Raw genomic sequence first — 17,952 nt, 5'->3', positions numbered from 1 at the left:
GCCGAGCACACAAAGGGAATCTCTGGCATAGAACCTCCCTGTACAGAATCAACATGAAATGCAGAATTAGGTCACATCATTTTGGGGAGATGCCACAGTAATATTTTCCACTCCGTATCTGCACAGAGCTGGCGTTAGGACACCTCTCCTATGATGCTATTCGATGGACATTCTTTAATCCTTCATCACAAAATATGGTTCCTTATAACACCAAAAGCAACACAGAGCTGATTCAGGCCACCAATTATTTCTTCTCAACCACACCTAATGCATAACTGACCTGGATCTTCCCTAGTAAATAACTTAATGTATGGGGAACTTAACTTTGTTTTTTAAATATAACAATAGGCCTTACGGCAGCTATGTATAACTACATTGTCTAATAAACTAAGGATCTGGAGCTGTTTGCTTTTGTTAGGTACCTTGGAAGCTCTGGCTTGGTGGGAAAATGATGCTACATATTTGATATCCATATATGAAAATCTTTATCAAGATTATGGCTACAAATGAAAAAGAAGCCTTGATATTTTAATATTCCTGACTATAAGATTTCTTATAAGGCTAAATTAACTGAACTGAAGACCATAAAAACGTAAATACAGCACCACAAGATCCAGAGTGATATTTGTGCGGAAATCTAAAGCTTTTTCCCCCAAAATCATGTAATATTGTATCTTGCTGCAGAATTTGAGATTATTAAAATAGATACACCAAAGCCGTGTTTCCTACAATACTCTCCTGGTGTACGAATCAAATACTAAAACATACAACCATCAGCTAGCCATACAGGAGATTTTAAACCAAATTTAGACGGGAGACACGTTGAGGCTGTGATGCGCCACCACCCTTAGACTTTCCAAACGCGTTACCGCGGAAAAAGTGTAACCTGCTAAACACGATTATTGGGAAAATTCATATTTCTTTCCATGATGCGTTGTTATTGTATACCTAAGCGTTCTTGTTTACAGACAGCCTGCAGGCCAGAGATTAGATGGAAAATAATCATAACAACTTCCAACTGGTGCCATGTGTTAGCGGCAGAACTGGAAATTTGTAACTGGCGTGCTATGGGAGCTGAACAGAATTGTATGGAAAAAAATGCATGGATATTTAAGGAAACAATATATAAACACAGACACCTTTTTCTGGTATTACTAGAAAACATCTACTCCTTACAGTATGAATGGAAACATGCAGTTGGAGGTTAGAGAATTAACATGCACCCCATCCAAGCCAACACTGGCGTCCATGAGACGGGTGTTCGTTAATATAAATAGCACGGCAGCTTATGACATTCGGTTTAATAATCGGAATCGGGGCTTCTGGGGGGGAAAAAGCCTGCAGTGGGAATGCAGTGCTAAAGGATCTAGTGAGGAGGGCTCATTGTCACATATTTTACACAGAGACCTATGGCTTGGTTAAACCACTCCTAGAAGTCCTACCATGCTCAGGATCAATTGAGATATATGTCAAGACACCGTGTAGACATTCGAATGGTTTCCTCAGCCCAGCTGCTAGGCTTGCAGGAAAAGTGTTGAACGCTTCTCCTGCTTGCCAGCACACCAGTGATCCTCACGGCCAGCCAGCTCCAGAACTGCCTTGCCTGAGAGTGCCACGGGATCTAATGAGACCCCCCCTCCATGCATTTGCACAAAGTGCCCCCGTTCGTTTCGATGGAAGTGCTTTCCTTCCAGCGGTAAAAAGGTGAACTCTTGTTCTCTTTGTTTTGTAAGTAGTACAGAATGCACACTGAAGTGCACTAATCCGCATTCTTCATGATTAGGACTCTCTGGGACATTTTAGCTACAAAACAATCTGCTAACATAAAAACCCTTAAATAACCTTACGGCTCTGCAAACCGGTCTACTTTTGTTTTCAGTGGTCATACCAGCTCGCTACAACTACGGGTTTAGGACTCTTACTATAGTTTCCCTGGCAAAAACAGAAGCAGAATTTAGCAGGGACGGTCACTTCCCTATGACAGCACACCCTACAAGTATACTTAAAGGGGCACTCAAGCTGTCTTACGCATTAAAGTGGGGGTCCCTTTAAATAATGGTTTTCCCCATGCCGTCATTTAGCTTGCCGGAGATGTGTACTTGCAAAGAGTTTCATAGGCCTCCAGCAAGCATTCTCCAAAAGCACTCCAATTCATTTCAATAGAAGCACCTACCTACTTTAAGCAGCTAATGTGCAAAAACAGGGCCATGGAGATGTGCTGCAGCTTCTCCTGAAGGCAAGTATTTTTTTTATTTTTTTTTTACAGGTTAAAGAATGTATATTAAAGTACTTCTATATGCATTTGTTGATTGGGACAAAAAAAGGCTACTTTGTTACATTAAGAATTTAAATTTTGACCTTTACATTGTGGATTCGGCTTGGTAGCACAAAGCTCAGGCTGAACAACTTCAAATTGATTTACCTACAGCGGAAAACAGCTGGTTGCCGCTTCAAAAAAAAGACAATATTTGTGCTGGCAGATGCGATGTCCAATATCTGTAGTGTTTGTATACTACAGAACACAGACTTGGGATAAGTGAATGGTACACAATATTTGAAAAGTTCCACTAGGTCATACTATAATACATATAATATTTTTTGAAAAATAAACCTGATCTGTTTTTTTTTTTTTTTTACTTTCCCCTTGAATGTTTAATCACATAAAGGAAACCCACGCACTATCCATCCATGTCCATATTAAGTGCAAAATGACACTTGATTAGAGAACTGGTTGTTGAGGGGTTTGGAGACTGCGATTAACAGTAACAAAAGTGGGGTGAGATGGAGTGTGCGTTTGTGAGCAAGTGTGTGCAATTTGTGTGTTTAAATATGTTGTATGTTGAGAGTGCAAAGGAGGCACAGACTAACTGAAGTTGGGGGGCCCGGGGAGAATTTTTGCACCAGGGCCCCGTGGTTTCTAGTTATGCCCCTGGCCTAAACAAATATCTGACACTAGAAAAAAAAATCAGAGGACAACTCACCAAGTCTACGGTGCAAAAAGGCCATGTTATAATAAAATATTTTTATTAACCAAAGAGGAAATTCAGTCTTTAATCAAAGTTTGCTTTTTAACGCAGAAAACAAAGTTACATACGCTTTAGATGCCTCTTCTTCCAATGTAATTGCAAGGCATTGTAGGGATCAAGTTGACACCGCTCAGTTCTACGCAATTGGCTGCCTTCTTTATCCAAAACACCATAGTCATCTATATACCACATCTTTCCACACCAAGAAACTGCAAGTGAGATGAGTAAACAACGCACTGCACCTCTGCACAGATGTGCACCCCAAGCTTGGCCACTTATGACATCACGCAACATGATGCAACATCTTCAGATCTGCACCACCAGGAGAAATCACAACTGTCAAAAATGCTTTTAAATGTTACAAACACATAGTACTGATGATCTGGTTAAGCACAGCTATATCAGATTGAACATCGTTGTGCAAGTGGCTCTTTTCAGAGTATATAGTATGTGTACGAGCAAATGGTATTCACACAGTCCACAGTCATATTGATCCGACGGACGATCAATTAGTTTTCACACTGTGGAGCAAAATCATAAAAAGCTACACGTGACACCAGATATCCTTCTCGAGCAACTGCACTAAAAGTGCTTTGAAGGCTTTTTCAAGCACCCTGCTGGAGGACTCGCGAACTATACTATCCTTTGTCAAAGCTGAAAATTAAATTAGAAACTAAGCAGTACTTTATAAAATTGATCAGCGTTAATAAAATAAAATAAAAACTTCTGTATTCATTTGAACTTCAAACAGAGGGGTATTATCTGGTGCAGACTAAGTCCTTATCTTATTGCATTGTTCTAAAACAATGAAATGCAAAAGGTCAGACCATGACAAATCCCAGAACCAAAAGATCCACGGCTTCTAGAAAGGTTATTGCTGGCGCCTAACATTGGAAGTACTTTTTAGAGACTACATGGCTATCTTTTTTTCATAGGACCTAATTTGAAGTGTGCCCTGTTTTTGTTATTGCCTGGGGCTACTCTGAAAGACTCTACAGTGAAATGGACTCTCCAATGAAGCCCCACCAATCGATGTATTTTGTCAGTAGGTTAATATGTATTCTTTACCTGAAAAAAGGGACGAAAAAAAAATAAAATAAAATCACTGGTAGGAAGACACTCACACGCCTGGAACTTTTGCACAAGCTGACTGGCGGCTGGTATAGAATGCGTACGTACGGGTAAGCAGGAGATAAGTCTGGCCAAACAAATGCCTGGGGGAGGGGGTGGTCATTGCATTTAGAGAGAAAAAAAGAATATATATAGATATATATATCTATATATATATATACCTATCTATCTATCTATCTATCTATCTATCTATCTATATATATATATATATACACACACATACATACAATGTTAAGGTTCCTCACTAAAGATTCAGAAACCATGGCTACCTGGCCTTAGTTTATTTCCAGGAGGGTTTCAACCTCTCCACCAATGAGTAATACGAGTAGCACAGGAAGCGTCACATGTCTTCTAAATCCATTTTTGGCCGCTTGAAGACCACAAGATGAGACTTCTTGGGTTTAACTTAAAAAAAAAAAACTGCTACAGTTTTCAATGTTTTATCCGAAAACTGAAACCGGGTAATCTGTACAAATAAAGCAATATTCTTGCAAGAGTACATTTTAAAGGGTAATTGGGTGGAAACCTTAAATTGTTTCATAGTGAACTTATGATGTATTCTTTACTGGCACCTAGAAATGCAAGGGGGTTCCTGTATTCTACATATAAACTGAAGAAGAGAACATTAAACCCAAAGACAGTTGCCTATATAGAAATAAATATGAAACTGGGTAAACCTGTAGACTGCGATTGCAATGATTTTGCTCAGTTTGTCGGCCATTCCTTTTTAATTAAGCAAATAGAAAGCATTACTCTGAAAATTATGCCACTGCTAAATTTGACTTATTGAACACCCGGGAGGGTCTAAGCAGTTTAGACTAAATAACGCATTCAGAGATAAACCAGAAACATGTAATTTCTATGATAATATGTAATAATCATACATAGTATTACTAACAGTCTGGCATACAAAAGTAGAAAAGTTTCCCCATAGATGAGCTGAATTAACTTTTTGTTCAAATAAAAATACAGCGGATTAAAATCCAAATTTCATTAATAAATAGGGACACTTCTCATTCTAACATGCCGCATGTGACCACAAATCCAGAACAAAAAGGTGTAGATTCCCCTTGCTTCGTGGACGCCGAGGGCAGAGTTGTAGACTACTAGCCTGGCTGATGATGGGGGGATTCTAGTTCAGGAAGACCATTTAAACCCTCTGGATGACAAAAGCCATTAAAACTTGGAAACAGTGGATTTTCACTACAGTCTGGGTCTGTACTGGGCGGAAAAGGCCAAGACACAATTAACATGAATAAATTGGGCAGGCAGTCTTCTGCCTTTCTTCCAGAATGAGCTATTGTGCCCTTTATAGTCCTGCCACAGGGACAAAGAACATCACTATGGGGTCACACTGCAGTTGAGCAAGATACAAACGCATACTAAATTCTTCCTTAAACCTCTGCCCTAGAAACAAAAACCTACAGCTAAGTTGTACCACGGGCAAAAAAAAAAAAAAAAAAAAAAAAAAAAAAAAGAAGACTAAAGCCTTGCACAACTTGAAGATATAACAGGCTACATCGGGTTTGTGGCGCCTTCAACAGAGACATACCATGTCTCTCACACCTACAATACAGTAAATGTAGCTGCTTAAATATGCCTACCCCCACTGAATAAGATTCAACCATGCCCTCCAAACACTACTGACCACACATAACCGTTTGGGTATCCCACCACCCTTGCCTATCTGACTCCCAGAAAGTCTGCCCGGCTCCTATATCCCACACACCAGTCAGTCCCGGAGCTAGAACATTTTGATCAATGCCTCACTCCCAATTATTCACATATGCTCTCATTTTACGCTGTAGCGTGATCTCTCCGGTTCATGTATTTCTATCCTGCCGTTAGAAAGATTTCAGTAATACATCATAGCTCATTTATTCCAAACTGCTTTGTATAGGGGGGGGGGGGGGGAGTAGAATGACTACGAGCGAGATTAATTCCAACACCCCCCCCCCAAGGGCTGAAAATAGTTAATATGGATTCATTTGTTGTGCAATGGACTGTTACGCTTTGTGTATACCGGCATAAACAGCTACGGGAAGCAGAGGCTGCGTATCCTGTAACCTTACAGCTGGTAGACTACAAATCACACCACTTCAAGACAACCACACAAACAGGTACACACACACACACGCGCTCGCAATAACTACCTCTGGATACAATAAGCAAGAACAAATGCTGCTGGATCAGACATGCGGATGCTAATCAATGTCATACAATGACTTTTTTATATATGAAAATTACTTGCAATCTTGGAGATCACCATTGAAGGTAAATCATGTAATACTTGTCTCATCGTTCACTAGACAGAGTCTGACACCTGTTTTAAAGCAGCGCTTACAGAGTCCTGGTTAATACTATCAGTCAGATGGATGCTCTGTTATATTAGGACAAATCATAAGAACTTGGAAGGCGGGATATAGATATATATATATATATATATATATATATATATATATATATATATATATATATATATAAATATATATATATAAATATATATATATACACACACACACCATCAAGTAAAGGAACTAATTTCCAACATGTCCAAGGTGCTTCCTAGAAGCCTAGAATGGGATTCCTCAATCTTAGAGTCACTTGCAGCACCGTGGTGGGGGTAGGGAGGAGAAACCTGAGAATATAATGCACAGTCCTGCAAAGGGTTAGTGATCAAAGGAGATAAAAGGGACTGGAACATTTTGTGTAAAGCTGTTCAAATGTCAAAGACGGAACACCTCCGAATACTTTCATAATGCACGCCGATAGAAGCAGGGCGATAAGGAAAGGGAATGAAAAGAAGTCCCAAACTGAATTGGAACAGGACCCTGCCGCTGAGCCACACGGCACAAACATTGGAAGAACATTAAACTGCACTTAGCTTCTATTTAAATGCCACATTATCCCGCACCACAAATATCACGAGAAAGCACTGGATAGTTCCAAGGGCTCTGGGGAACAAGGCTGCAGCAGCTTGATATCTACCTTGAACAAACAAGCGCTTAGAAGACACAACACACACCCCCTGATTATGCCGGAAAATTTATGAGTAATGTGATCAGCCTTAAATTGCATCCTGCTATTTCCAGCCCAGAAAAAAAATAGCAAGCAGTGGGAGTTACTGTTCTTTTGACAAAGGGCAAAAAGGGCTAGGACACGATTTAAAAATGGAAGAAATTGTTAACAAAGGAAGTGGGGGTGATAAATATATATATGCAGGATCTCTATTAGCCAAAACATTCGTACAAAACCCAAACGTAGGGGAGGGGGGTGGACTGGGGGTTGATTGTATGTTCATAAAGCTATTTAAAGATTATTGGGTCAAAGCTCTCACATCTGGATGAAGGGGACCCCCTTAATGCGTACTATAGAGGAGTCAAACTCCAAGGGCCACAAACTCACCAGGAATTCTGCACATCTTCGGCTAATGTGCTTGGGCTCAAGCAGAAAAGAGCTAGACATTCTGGTGCGCTTGGGTGCTACAGGCCTGGAACCAGACACCGCCGGCGTACACACGTCTATACTATGTGCAACGACTGTGGAAAATTATACAAGCGGCCCTATTTTCATGTTAATTGCATATCGTAGCCCATCTTGCATGCAAATATGTGCCGGCATTCAGTGGAATGGTTCCCAGTTCAGCGCTCAAGGCGCACCAAACATCCAAGCTTTTTAAATCTCCCCCATCGGAATAGAATGTGCTAATTTACTAAATCCCAAACCGGCAACTGGGTAGGAAATGGCTTCTTTAGTTTTTTGGGGTTTTTTTTGTTAATCCGCCTCTCCTCAAAGCAGGAAGTATACTGCGGTACGCATCTCGCACATGCTCAGTAAAGCTCCCGTTAAAAATGAATCCAATCACGCGCATTCATTCATGTTGGCTGCCGATTCAGTTACTTCAATAGGACTCATGTAACCGTCTTGCGCTTGGTCAGCATATGAATTCTTCCTGGTTTCAGATGAGACAGCCGCGAGGAGGAGAATGAGACAGAAGTCTCCAGTGAGACGGATTGGAAGTCTAGGGAGTAGACTGCTCTTTAAATTGAGAAACATTCACACGGAGATGATATAAACAAGTCTCACACGGGGCTTCAATCAGGCTTGCATTCACAAATATAAGAGCACATAGCGAGAACTAGTTTTGAAGCAGACTTCAGAGCTCACGCAGTACTCTTTACTTAATTATATAGCAGCAACAAGTCATATTTGCACAGTACACAGGGCACGTCAAACTCCAGGAGGAAAATAAGCCATAACATTTACCATACTGTTTAACGAGAATGGCGAGGAGAACACAACAGCGCCTTCACGATATCAGAACTGGCATCACCTGAACAAAACAAAGCTGGGTGCAAAAGTCATGCATCCGTTTTTTTGAGTAATAGCTAGTAGAAATTAGCAGCAACTCATTCAAAAGTGGCAATAATCCACCAATCCTGGGATCTGTCATACACTGACGTATAACAGATTTAACAGGATTACAAAGGAGCATCATGAGTTTTCCACTGATTTTTGCCACTTTTTGTGCAGCTCTAGAACAGAGTAAAAATAGTAGGTAGAATATAGACACTATGGAAAACACACGATACCGGCTTACCACGGCTGGGAACGTGTAAAAAAAAGATGCTTTATAGGAAAGGAGAACGTTCTTTTTGCACAGAACCCATTGTAGCTGCAAGAGAGTTTCTACTAAACCGCTGAGAGATAGCAAGCAATAAGGAGGGGGGTTTAGACCAAGATGTAACGTATCCTGTGGAGTTACCCACTGAGACAGAACTAATCAGAAGAAAGGAAAGGCCTCAAGAATATCAGCACATGCCCAAAACTCCCTTAAGGCATGACAGAACTCAGACATCACGCCATAAGTACTATACATTCACAAACAAGGTTCTATACTGCACATTCATTCGCATTTTAACCTGGAAAGTGTGTGGGCTTATACATCTGTAGTAAAGCAGATCCAACTACTGTTGAATACTTTGTTAGTATCCTACACGAGTATATTACATACACAAGCTTTCAATAAACAAAAAAACACCCAATTCAGTCCAACTAGATATCTAAAACAAAACGCACGAACAATGGATTTACAGGGAGCACGCTGGTGCAGAGCCACCATTCTCCTTGCTGGGCGGGATGCTATGTTAATAATTTAGCACTCAAGCCACTGCAGGTATAAAATGGTTAGCAAGTAATTTGCAACAATCTATGGGAACTGCCATTCCCTTAACACCCAACTATATTCCAGGACCCATCAGAAGGCAAGCTAAACCACTGAAAACATTGTCAGAAGAGAAATGTTCACTTTCTGAAGCACAGAATGCCTACATGTCCACTAGTAAACACCTTACAGTACGTCTAAGACCTAAAATCACAAGTGGACCTGGCTCCACGCAAATTATAGAACTTCACTCACCCATCGATTTCCAATACAACTCCATACTTGAATTTGTAAAGCTCCAATGGGCTCTGCATCGCTACACAACTGGAGTACACATGCTGGCATACAGTGAAACATTACATCAAAATATTACTCTTGCCGTGCTATGGGACGCTTACAGTCTACAAGTGGGAAACAGGAGACACGGGAGTCACGCACTTTAGTTTGTTTTGTGCAGAAGAAGGTGACGGATAATACATTAAAAAAAAACTATTAAAGAAGACTTAGGGACGGTAGGGTAGGGATTAACTGGTCAGGGAAATTCCAGAAACTCTCTGGGAGCGAAAGCAATGTGACAATGGGGGGGGGGTTTACAGTGTTAATGACCTTAATACTTTATGAAAGACTACGACAGCCTATGACCTAACAGGTATTACTTGAGAATATGAGGGATCGAACTTAACTAAGCATAAGGACACAAACAGATGTGATTTATAGAGATGCTCCATATGGATAATTCGTAAGGTTGATCTTGCGCAGTACGCAACACAAATGCGTTTAAGCGGGATATTGAGTAATTGTGGCCTTCCAGCTGTTGCTGAATTACAGATCCCATGATGACCTGCCAGTGAAATGAATAGCTAAGCATCATGAGATCTGCTCTTCACAAAGAGCTGCCGGGTCACACCATGGCCATCTCCAATTAACACTCAACATACTTCATTCATTTACTAGGAACAAACGTACCACTTATACAGTCCCTACAGAGCCAGAGAAACCTAAGAGTAGTTCATAAGGTCCGACCTAAAAAGTACTTGTTACACCATTACATACGCACCCCTCCTCCGCCTCTAGTTATCACACCTTTGAGCGAGGAGGTGGTGACATCAAGGTCTCATTTTCCATAACCTGATCACCGGAGGATCAGCATTAAAGCTGGACTCCGACGCCTGAGCCGACGCAAACATCTGGTATTTTTGTACCCCTTTAAGTCACTCTATGATGTCATCATTGCATAACATGAGGGTATTAGATTTTATTAGCGTCAGTACGTTATACGACAAATGCAAACACATTTAGAGAGCTTAATATGTTAATACTACCGATACTTGGGTAGCCATGCTCCTACATCATACGTCATTTAGTCTTTTAAAGAAGCAGGCGGAGTGATCTCAAATGATAGAATAACAGAAAAATCGCCTAATATTATTGTAGTGGAACAATGAGGATTTGATAAAATAAACAATGGTAACCAAGGCTGGCCTAGGTAGGCAGATCTCTCCGGTGAGATACACAATGAGGGATACGGCGAAAAGTGTGCTAACACAGGACTACAGCTCCTATTACTCTCGGACAATGCCTGCGAGTGATAGACCAACTACAACAGGAAGGCCGCAGATTCGTGGCATTAGAGTATATCATTGAATAAAAGGTGCTCACCGCTGGTGTGGTGTGATTCTCAGCCGCTGGTGAGAGGAGCTGCCGGGGAGGATCCGGATCCCCACCGCGGGCTCATCATCAAAGCCCCGGCAGCAAACCTGGCCTCCTCTCCTCCCCAAGGGATGAAAATGTCCTGGGACGGCCTGAGGGTAGGGTGAGGGGAACCAGAACCCCGGAGTTCACTGCTCGGCCGGGTATCCGCTTCAGTCTCCCAACTGCGTCACGGCAAAGCTCTCCCGGGTCACTGCAGGGTCCTCCCGGTGGCAGTAGATATTCTCTCCTCTTTACGACTGCAAGATTTACTGTGCACAACCTCTGTCTCCGCTTACCTCTGCCCTCCTCCCCCTTCCCCCGGACTCTGTTCACCAGGCCTCCTCGAAAGCTCTCCGGAGTCCCAGACGCAGCCCTTTGGATCACGAACTGGAACCCGAAGAGGCGGCTTTAAGTTTCCGGGGGATGAGGAAGGGGTGAGTCTCGACTGCGGAGGACAAGGGGCAGAAGAGGCGACGGGAGCCTTCCTCTGCCAGAGATACGGCCAGACTCCTATACAAGAAGCTGCCTCCCAGCCAGGCGTAACCAATCGATCCGACCGTGGATCCCTGAGCGAGCGGAACTTTCCCTTAGACGTCATTCAACGAAGGCAACTGGAATAGGCGGAGCTTCTCAGAAGATAGGCAGGAAGGTCGCGCGCATTGATCGTAGACGACTTGGGGCGGAGCTAGTATGATAGTTAGGCCCATGTCTCGGCGTGCACGCGCGGTTTTTTGTTAGCTTCAACTTTATATTTAACCAACAATCCATAAATACAAAACTATAAAGCTTAAAAAGAAAAGTGGCCTGAATACTCCGACCATTAACCCCTTCATAGCAAAGACATTTCACACCCAAATGAGCTTTTTGTGTAGATTAACCATATCATCTATTTTTCAGGGTTAAAGGCACTCTCTAATAAATACATATTGAAGTACTCTATAAGTGATCTCTAGATTATAAACTCGTTTGAGCAGGGCCCTCCTCACCTGTTGTCTCTGTAAGTCAAATTGTTATGTTACATACTACTTGTTATGTCCTGTCCACCCATTGTACAGCGCTACGGAAATTGATGGCGCTATATAAAGCAATTAATAATAATAATTTCCATTCCTCCATAAAGGGGGGGGGGGACGAAAGCACTCTCCTGACCTAGAAGTAGTAGCTCTGCTGCAGAAGCAGCCCTTCCGTTTCCATGGCCCAGCATTTGTTGCCACTGATTGGCTGCTTGTAAAAGAGCCTGCGCTGGAGGTGAGTATATCTAGTGTAGAGGTATGTGTTCGCTTGAACACATCGCCTGCATGGCAACTAGTTTTGGGAAGCGGAAAACGGACGCCACAAAAATTTCAAGTGGCCACGCGGCCATCATTTTCATTAACATGCCTTTGATGAGTGGAGTATCCCTTTAACGTAAGGCTGAGATAACTGATCCCCACTGCAGTTGATATACCTGCCAACGGTCCAAGTATTTGTAAGATAGTCCCTGTGTTGGGGCACTATTGCAGTCATGGGGGAGCAGAGGCCAGTTGGTAGAGATCATCTGGCCCACAGAGTTGAAAAACCAATTAAGATCTTTGTTGTTGCAGCTCAGACCTCCGTTGCACCCTGCACAAACCCTCCTCCCGGTGTTAGTGGCTTGGTTAATTAAGAATTTTATTTAATCTCCACTCTAAAAGGTCAGTCTCGAAGAGAAAAAAAGGATTTGTGGTGTTTCGTGTTGAGATGTATCAGAGTGTCTCAAAAAGTTACAATATTGTATAAGTAAGCAGCAGAAAATGTGTTTAGAATTTAAATTGTGTAAATAATATACATTATTTTTTATTGGCGTATTCAGTTACCTAAATAGCAATTAGGCAGCGGGAAGGCTTGAATCACCGCTCTTTGTCTGTCAGTAACACTTCATTTGCTTCCTAGAAATAAATCAGAAAGGCACACTAAACTATACATCAAAATGTGTGACTACCTGTATGCGTGACACCAAGGCTTCTAACATTCTCAAAGCATGAGTTCCATTTGTAGTGGTTTCAAACACATCAAAAAGTAAACTGCACTGAAACATTTTAGTATTTTTTCCGATATATTTCTGTCCCGTTATATTTTCTCCTCCATTGGCTACTGATACACATTCTCTAAGACAGAACTAGTAATTTAGGATCTGACCTATGTCTTAAGTAACCTCATTCTAGGACCATGTATGAAAGAACACTAGACGGTGTGTGTCCATGTGTAGTAGGTATGAATGTATTTGTGCATCGCACTTTACTTGAGATGGTTAGCAATATGTGAAAATGATATTCGTAGAAGAAAACATGGATGTTGTGGACCCTTACTGGGAAGTCCTCCTGGAGAATGGTATAAGTTCCAAGCATACTCAATGGTGTTGAAAAAGTCACACTCCTTGCCAGTACTCACCAGTGCTGGTCACCACACACTAGGTGACAAACTGTGATCTGTGCTAATATTGAAGATATTTTCAAAAGTTTCTCTTACATACCCAGCATATTCTGGGAGCCTCTTAGTCATTCTTAAAACTTAACATGGTTGTGGAAGATCCACATGAGTAAGAAGAGCCTGGAGACTTACACAGTTGGTGAGGCCTGATGCCAACCTTTAGGACCTTTTGCAACTATTGACTCATTGTGGTTTTCTTATCAGTATGGTAACAAAAAGACAAATGTAATAGAAATTTACTTATCATAAACATCTACTTTTGTAGTTGCCATTCGCTGACATTTTGATCTTGACGTGAAAAAAGCAAGAAAATTCAACATATTTAATTAAATAGTAGAGAAGCACTGTTGGTCAGTAACCTGTAGACATTAGATGTGTCCTACAAAACATGGCCAATATTGCAAACCTAGATTTTGTTGCCCTCATCAATGTATGACTGTCTTAAAACAGAGCAACCGGGTCTATCGCAAAATGTTATTTTTAAATTACTGCCACATCACGAGTCCCCCCCATAAAACTTGCTGCAGGAAAATAAGAACACCATTTCCAGCACAATGGCAATGTAGCCTTGTTGTCGACATAAACAGTCTGGAGTTAAGGGCTGGTGTCTGTCGTAGACTGAACAGAGCCATAAACAGGATTGGTATAGGCTGAAACACAGCGTGGATGTGAGGCCAGGCAAACTGATAGCAGAGAACCATAATATCAAACAAGGAGAACAAGATGAGTCACTAGTGATACCCCATAGGAGAACATGGCTGGTCAGAAGCTGGGCTGAAGTGAAACACTAGTGCATGGTCTACATGGATAATGGTATGATACATAGTGACGCCAAGGAGTTGGAACCACAACTGTCCTGTAAAGTCTTCTTCCAACTTTTAAGGGAATAGAACCCTATATGTCAGGTTACATATGTTATGCGGTAACATATTGCATTGCCACTTTCTTGTCACGTTTTCTTTGTTCATATTCTCTGCTGGGAATACTTTATAGTCATGCAACACAAAATCACACAGAGAGAAAATGGTGTTACATTAGTCCCGTTAAGGTTTATTTGGTTATCGATTTGGAGTGCGATGAAAGTACAACAGGTACTTTAATGGTTGGTCTGTCATCTGACTTACACCATGGAGGCACATCTAATACTCTTTAGGCACAGTAGACATGTTAACATTCTTTAATTTTAGTTATCATTGTGTTCTTGGCAACAGTGAAGACACTTCATGAACTTCAAAAGTAACAGATAATTAAACTCTAAATGGAGGCATAAAGCATGAAATAAAACGGGCAGTTATTGATTGATTTCCTGTTTTAAAATTGTATTCACTTCGGATGTTTCTCCATACTTATCATTTCAGCTAACCCAAAAGGGGCTGAGTTGGGCAACTCTTCAAAGTTGGTAATATCTATTACATAGACAGGAAGTTCAGATGAGTTTTTTTTTTCCTTTGATAGAAATATGCTTGGAAACTGATAAGGTTAAAAATAGTTGAAATCCTTGAAGACTTTCCAGGTCCTTGAGCTGGGGGAGTGCATCTAAAGGATAAAATATAACAGACCCCAGGGGAAGCAGTGGTTGCAGCAGCTGCGAAGCTATCACTCCAGGGTTCAGGGAAGTGTAATTAATTTTGTCATGGGGCATGTTTACTTAGCTTAGCTCTCTGTTTTGCTAGAGAGAATTAAGATTGTCAGCTCCCAATGTTCTATGATTTTGGGAAAAAATAATTGCAAACGTATTAAACTCGTTGTATCGTTTATGTTAAATCTTTAATAGCCCAGCACAAATATTCTGTTATTTGCTAATGGCAACAATCCAAAGTGTTCTAAAAGCAGTCTGTATCATAATTGTATAGAAATACTATTGTTTGCTAGAGTAGGATGGGGGGGGGGGTGTAGGGAGTAAAATCTTCCAAAACAAACAAAATAGGGTTTTTCTGTGTTTAAATTCTAAGAGCCCTTAGAAATAAGTTCCTACAAATTATTCCAGGCAAAACAGTGGTAAATGAAATTTATGAAATAAAGAAATGGTTTTGAGCACCACTTTTTAAATATTTGTGCCTAGGGCATCTACAAACCTACAGTCAGCTTTGCAAAGATAGTCTTTGTTAATGGTCTACCCCCAATACAGCAATGATTTACATTGCATTTTATGGACCACCAACAGATTCCATACAACTGTTACAATAGGGGGTAGAAAATGAATTAATTAGTTAAAATGAACAATACCATTAACATTGACAACATAAACACATGCTATGCTATATTGTTATGGAAGCTAAAGAGAGCCCTAATACTAAAAAGTATTGTAACTTTGATAACTACACTTTATATAGCTAAGTCAACTGTATTAACAGAAGTGTCCATTAAATTGCGGCACCAAATTTTAACCATTGACCTCTTCCATCCCCCATCCAACCTTTCCAGCCATGTTTGAAGAGACCACCCATTGCCCCCACCTCCAATACTGCCAGTTTCATGAAGTGAGATTATTTTTACGTAATCTCTGCATGCCTTAACACCACTTTCCCAACACAAGAATGTGCTCCATTTAACACATCCCTGGTGCAGAAGAAAACAAACCTCTCCTTGACCTGTGTAGCATAACCTGATTTGACGCTGAGCAGGATTTATGTGTAACTAGGCATTTTTAAAGAATTGAAAGGAAATAACTTGTTTGTTTTGCACGACTTGCGCTAATCACTGAGATGTTCAATTGTTCCTTAAACTGTATTTTGTATTTTTTATATACAAGAGGGAAAATCTATAAATCTTCTTAATTTTGTGAAAAATATGAGCCTGGCACGAAGAGATGTAGTAACTTTGTTTTTCTTGTATGGGTGCCAGAGGTGGAAACAATGTATTGTGTTGTGAAACCCCGTAAGGTTCTACGTAGGAGCACTGGCTCAAAACGTAACACAGGTTATGCGTAAAAAGTGATCACCTATTGTCATGGCATCCAATGGCATGTTCCTGCTGATTATGGTGAAAAGACACTTTTATACGTAACTCCAACTAAGGCCAGACCAGGGATAACGAGGTGGCCCTGGCACTTTAAGGCCAGTGGCTGCCTTATCACATAAGTGCAGTAGATGGTTGGATATAACAGGCCACCATTATGTTTTTATGCTCATGTAGAGCATTGCCAGTGGCTGCACACTGTGGCACATGATTTGCTGCTGGAGTGGGAGATGAGTTGTGTATGGAGCAATTGGGCTGCGGCTCACCGGGCACTTGCCTGGTATGTCAGATGGCGATCAGGCTCCCTGTAATGCCACTACTTAATGAGATGCTTAAAAGGGAGATCTCCCTAACAGCCCACTAACACTATGGAGGGCTGTGCCATGTTGACCCCTGTAGTTCCTTTCCATGCCATGCTTCCTGACATTGAGATGAAAAGGACAGCAGCATGGAGGGGGGCGACAGGTGGTGCTGCCCTGGGTTAGGACAGCACTGAAGGTAAATACGCCGCTGGCCTAACCTCTTTTGAGTAGCAGCTCAGCTTCGGCATTAAGACATTGTACAAGGCATTTGGAGTATCTCCTATGAATTATTTACACATTTTTCACATCATACATAATATATACCTGAGAAAAGGTTTAATTCCTACTTTCTTTACTTGCCCTTTCAATAGCCAACTTCACTGGACGTTCAATCCGTCACACTGGACCAGCCTTGAAGCCAAGTTCCAGTCATAATACACTGGCTGCACTAAGACTGGACCCTGTCACACCCAGCATCACAGTCGCTCTATGTGGAAAGGATGGTTTTGGGTAAGAAGAGTATGTATTAGTGTCATCATCGCATCATATATCTGGAAAAAAACATGTCCAGCTTAGAACTTGTATAGAGTTGTTACAACCTGCCCTTATGCTGTACCATCACTTAGAACAGCCTCTCTAATCCCTCGGCCTTAGAATGAAGTCGCTGATGATGCCAAGGAAATGTTAGAGGACGTGTGTGTGTGTTGAAGTAGTGATCCGGACAATGATTTTACATGAAGTATTCCCTGTATGTGAGTATCTTCATTGTTAGGGATGTCACAACACGGAGGGTTGAGCTGCCTTATGTTGTGTATACAGTGCGGTAGAATGGGTCAGGTAGGATGGAGGGAGAGAAAACTCAACCACATCAAATATCTTTGCCCGGCATGTCACGTTAATGATGGCCAGATATGATAGCCTCATATCAAATATAATACCCGTCATGTTCCACCCGAGCGAGGAAAGGTAATTTTATTTCTTAAATGTAATCACCATATGTATTAGGACACCAGCTGTGTTTTCAATGGAATTCTGCCTATTTGGCATTTGCAATGACACCTATGTGCTAACATCTGCCACATCACTTCTCTTAGAATAACAGAGCAGGTGAAAATAAAAGCAGCCATTTATATTACTCACACTGGGTTTTTAATGATCCGAAAGCAGTTGGCAAAGTGACAAAAATAGATTGGTATGAACAGAAACCAGACACTACAGTGAAGGATATTCT

General features: G+C 41.3%; 1 protein-coding gene across 4 annotated transcripts in view; it reads right to left on the bottom strand.

Moving 5' to 3' along the window:
- The window catches only part of HIPK1 (homeodomain interacting protein kinase 1), a 36,158-nt gene extending 24,547 nt beyond the window's left edge, over positions 1-11,611 (bottom strand). For 3 of the 4 annotated variants that reach the window (XM_053457538.1, XM_053457540.1, XM_053457541.1), the window contains exon 1: positions 10,981-11,610. The gene's annotated coding sequence lies outside the window, so the exon portion shown is untranslated. Of the gene's footprint in view, positions 1-10,980 lie in introns of all 4 variants that reach the window. The other variant, XM_053457539.1, reaches the window with a different exon arrangement.
- Between the last annotated feature and the right edge of the window lie 6,341 nt (positions 11,612-17,952).

The sequence above is a fragment of the Spea bombifrons genome, chromosome 2, assembly GCF_027358695.1.
Source record: "Spea bombifrons isolate aSpeBom1 chromosome 2, aSpeBom1.2.pri, whole genome shotgun sequence".
NCBI classification, from domain to species: domain Eukaryota; kingdom Metazoa; phylum Chordata; class Amphibia; order Anura; family Pelobatidae; genus Spea; species Spea bombifrons.
This window is presented reverse-complemented; position numbering and strand designations above follow the sequence as displayed.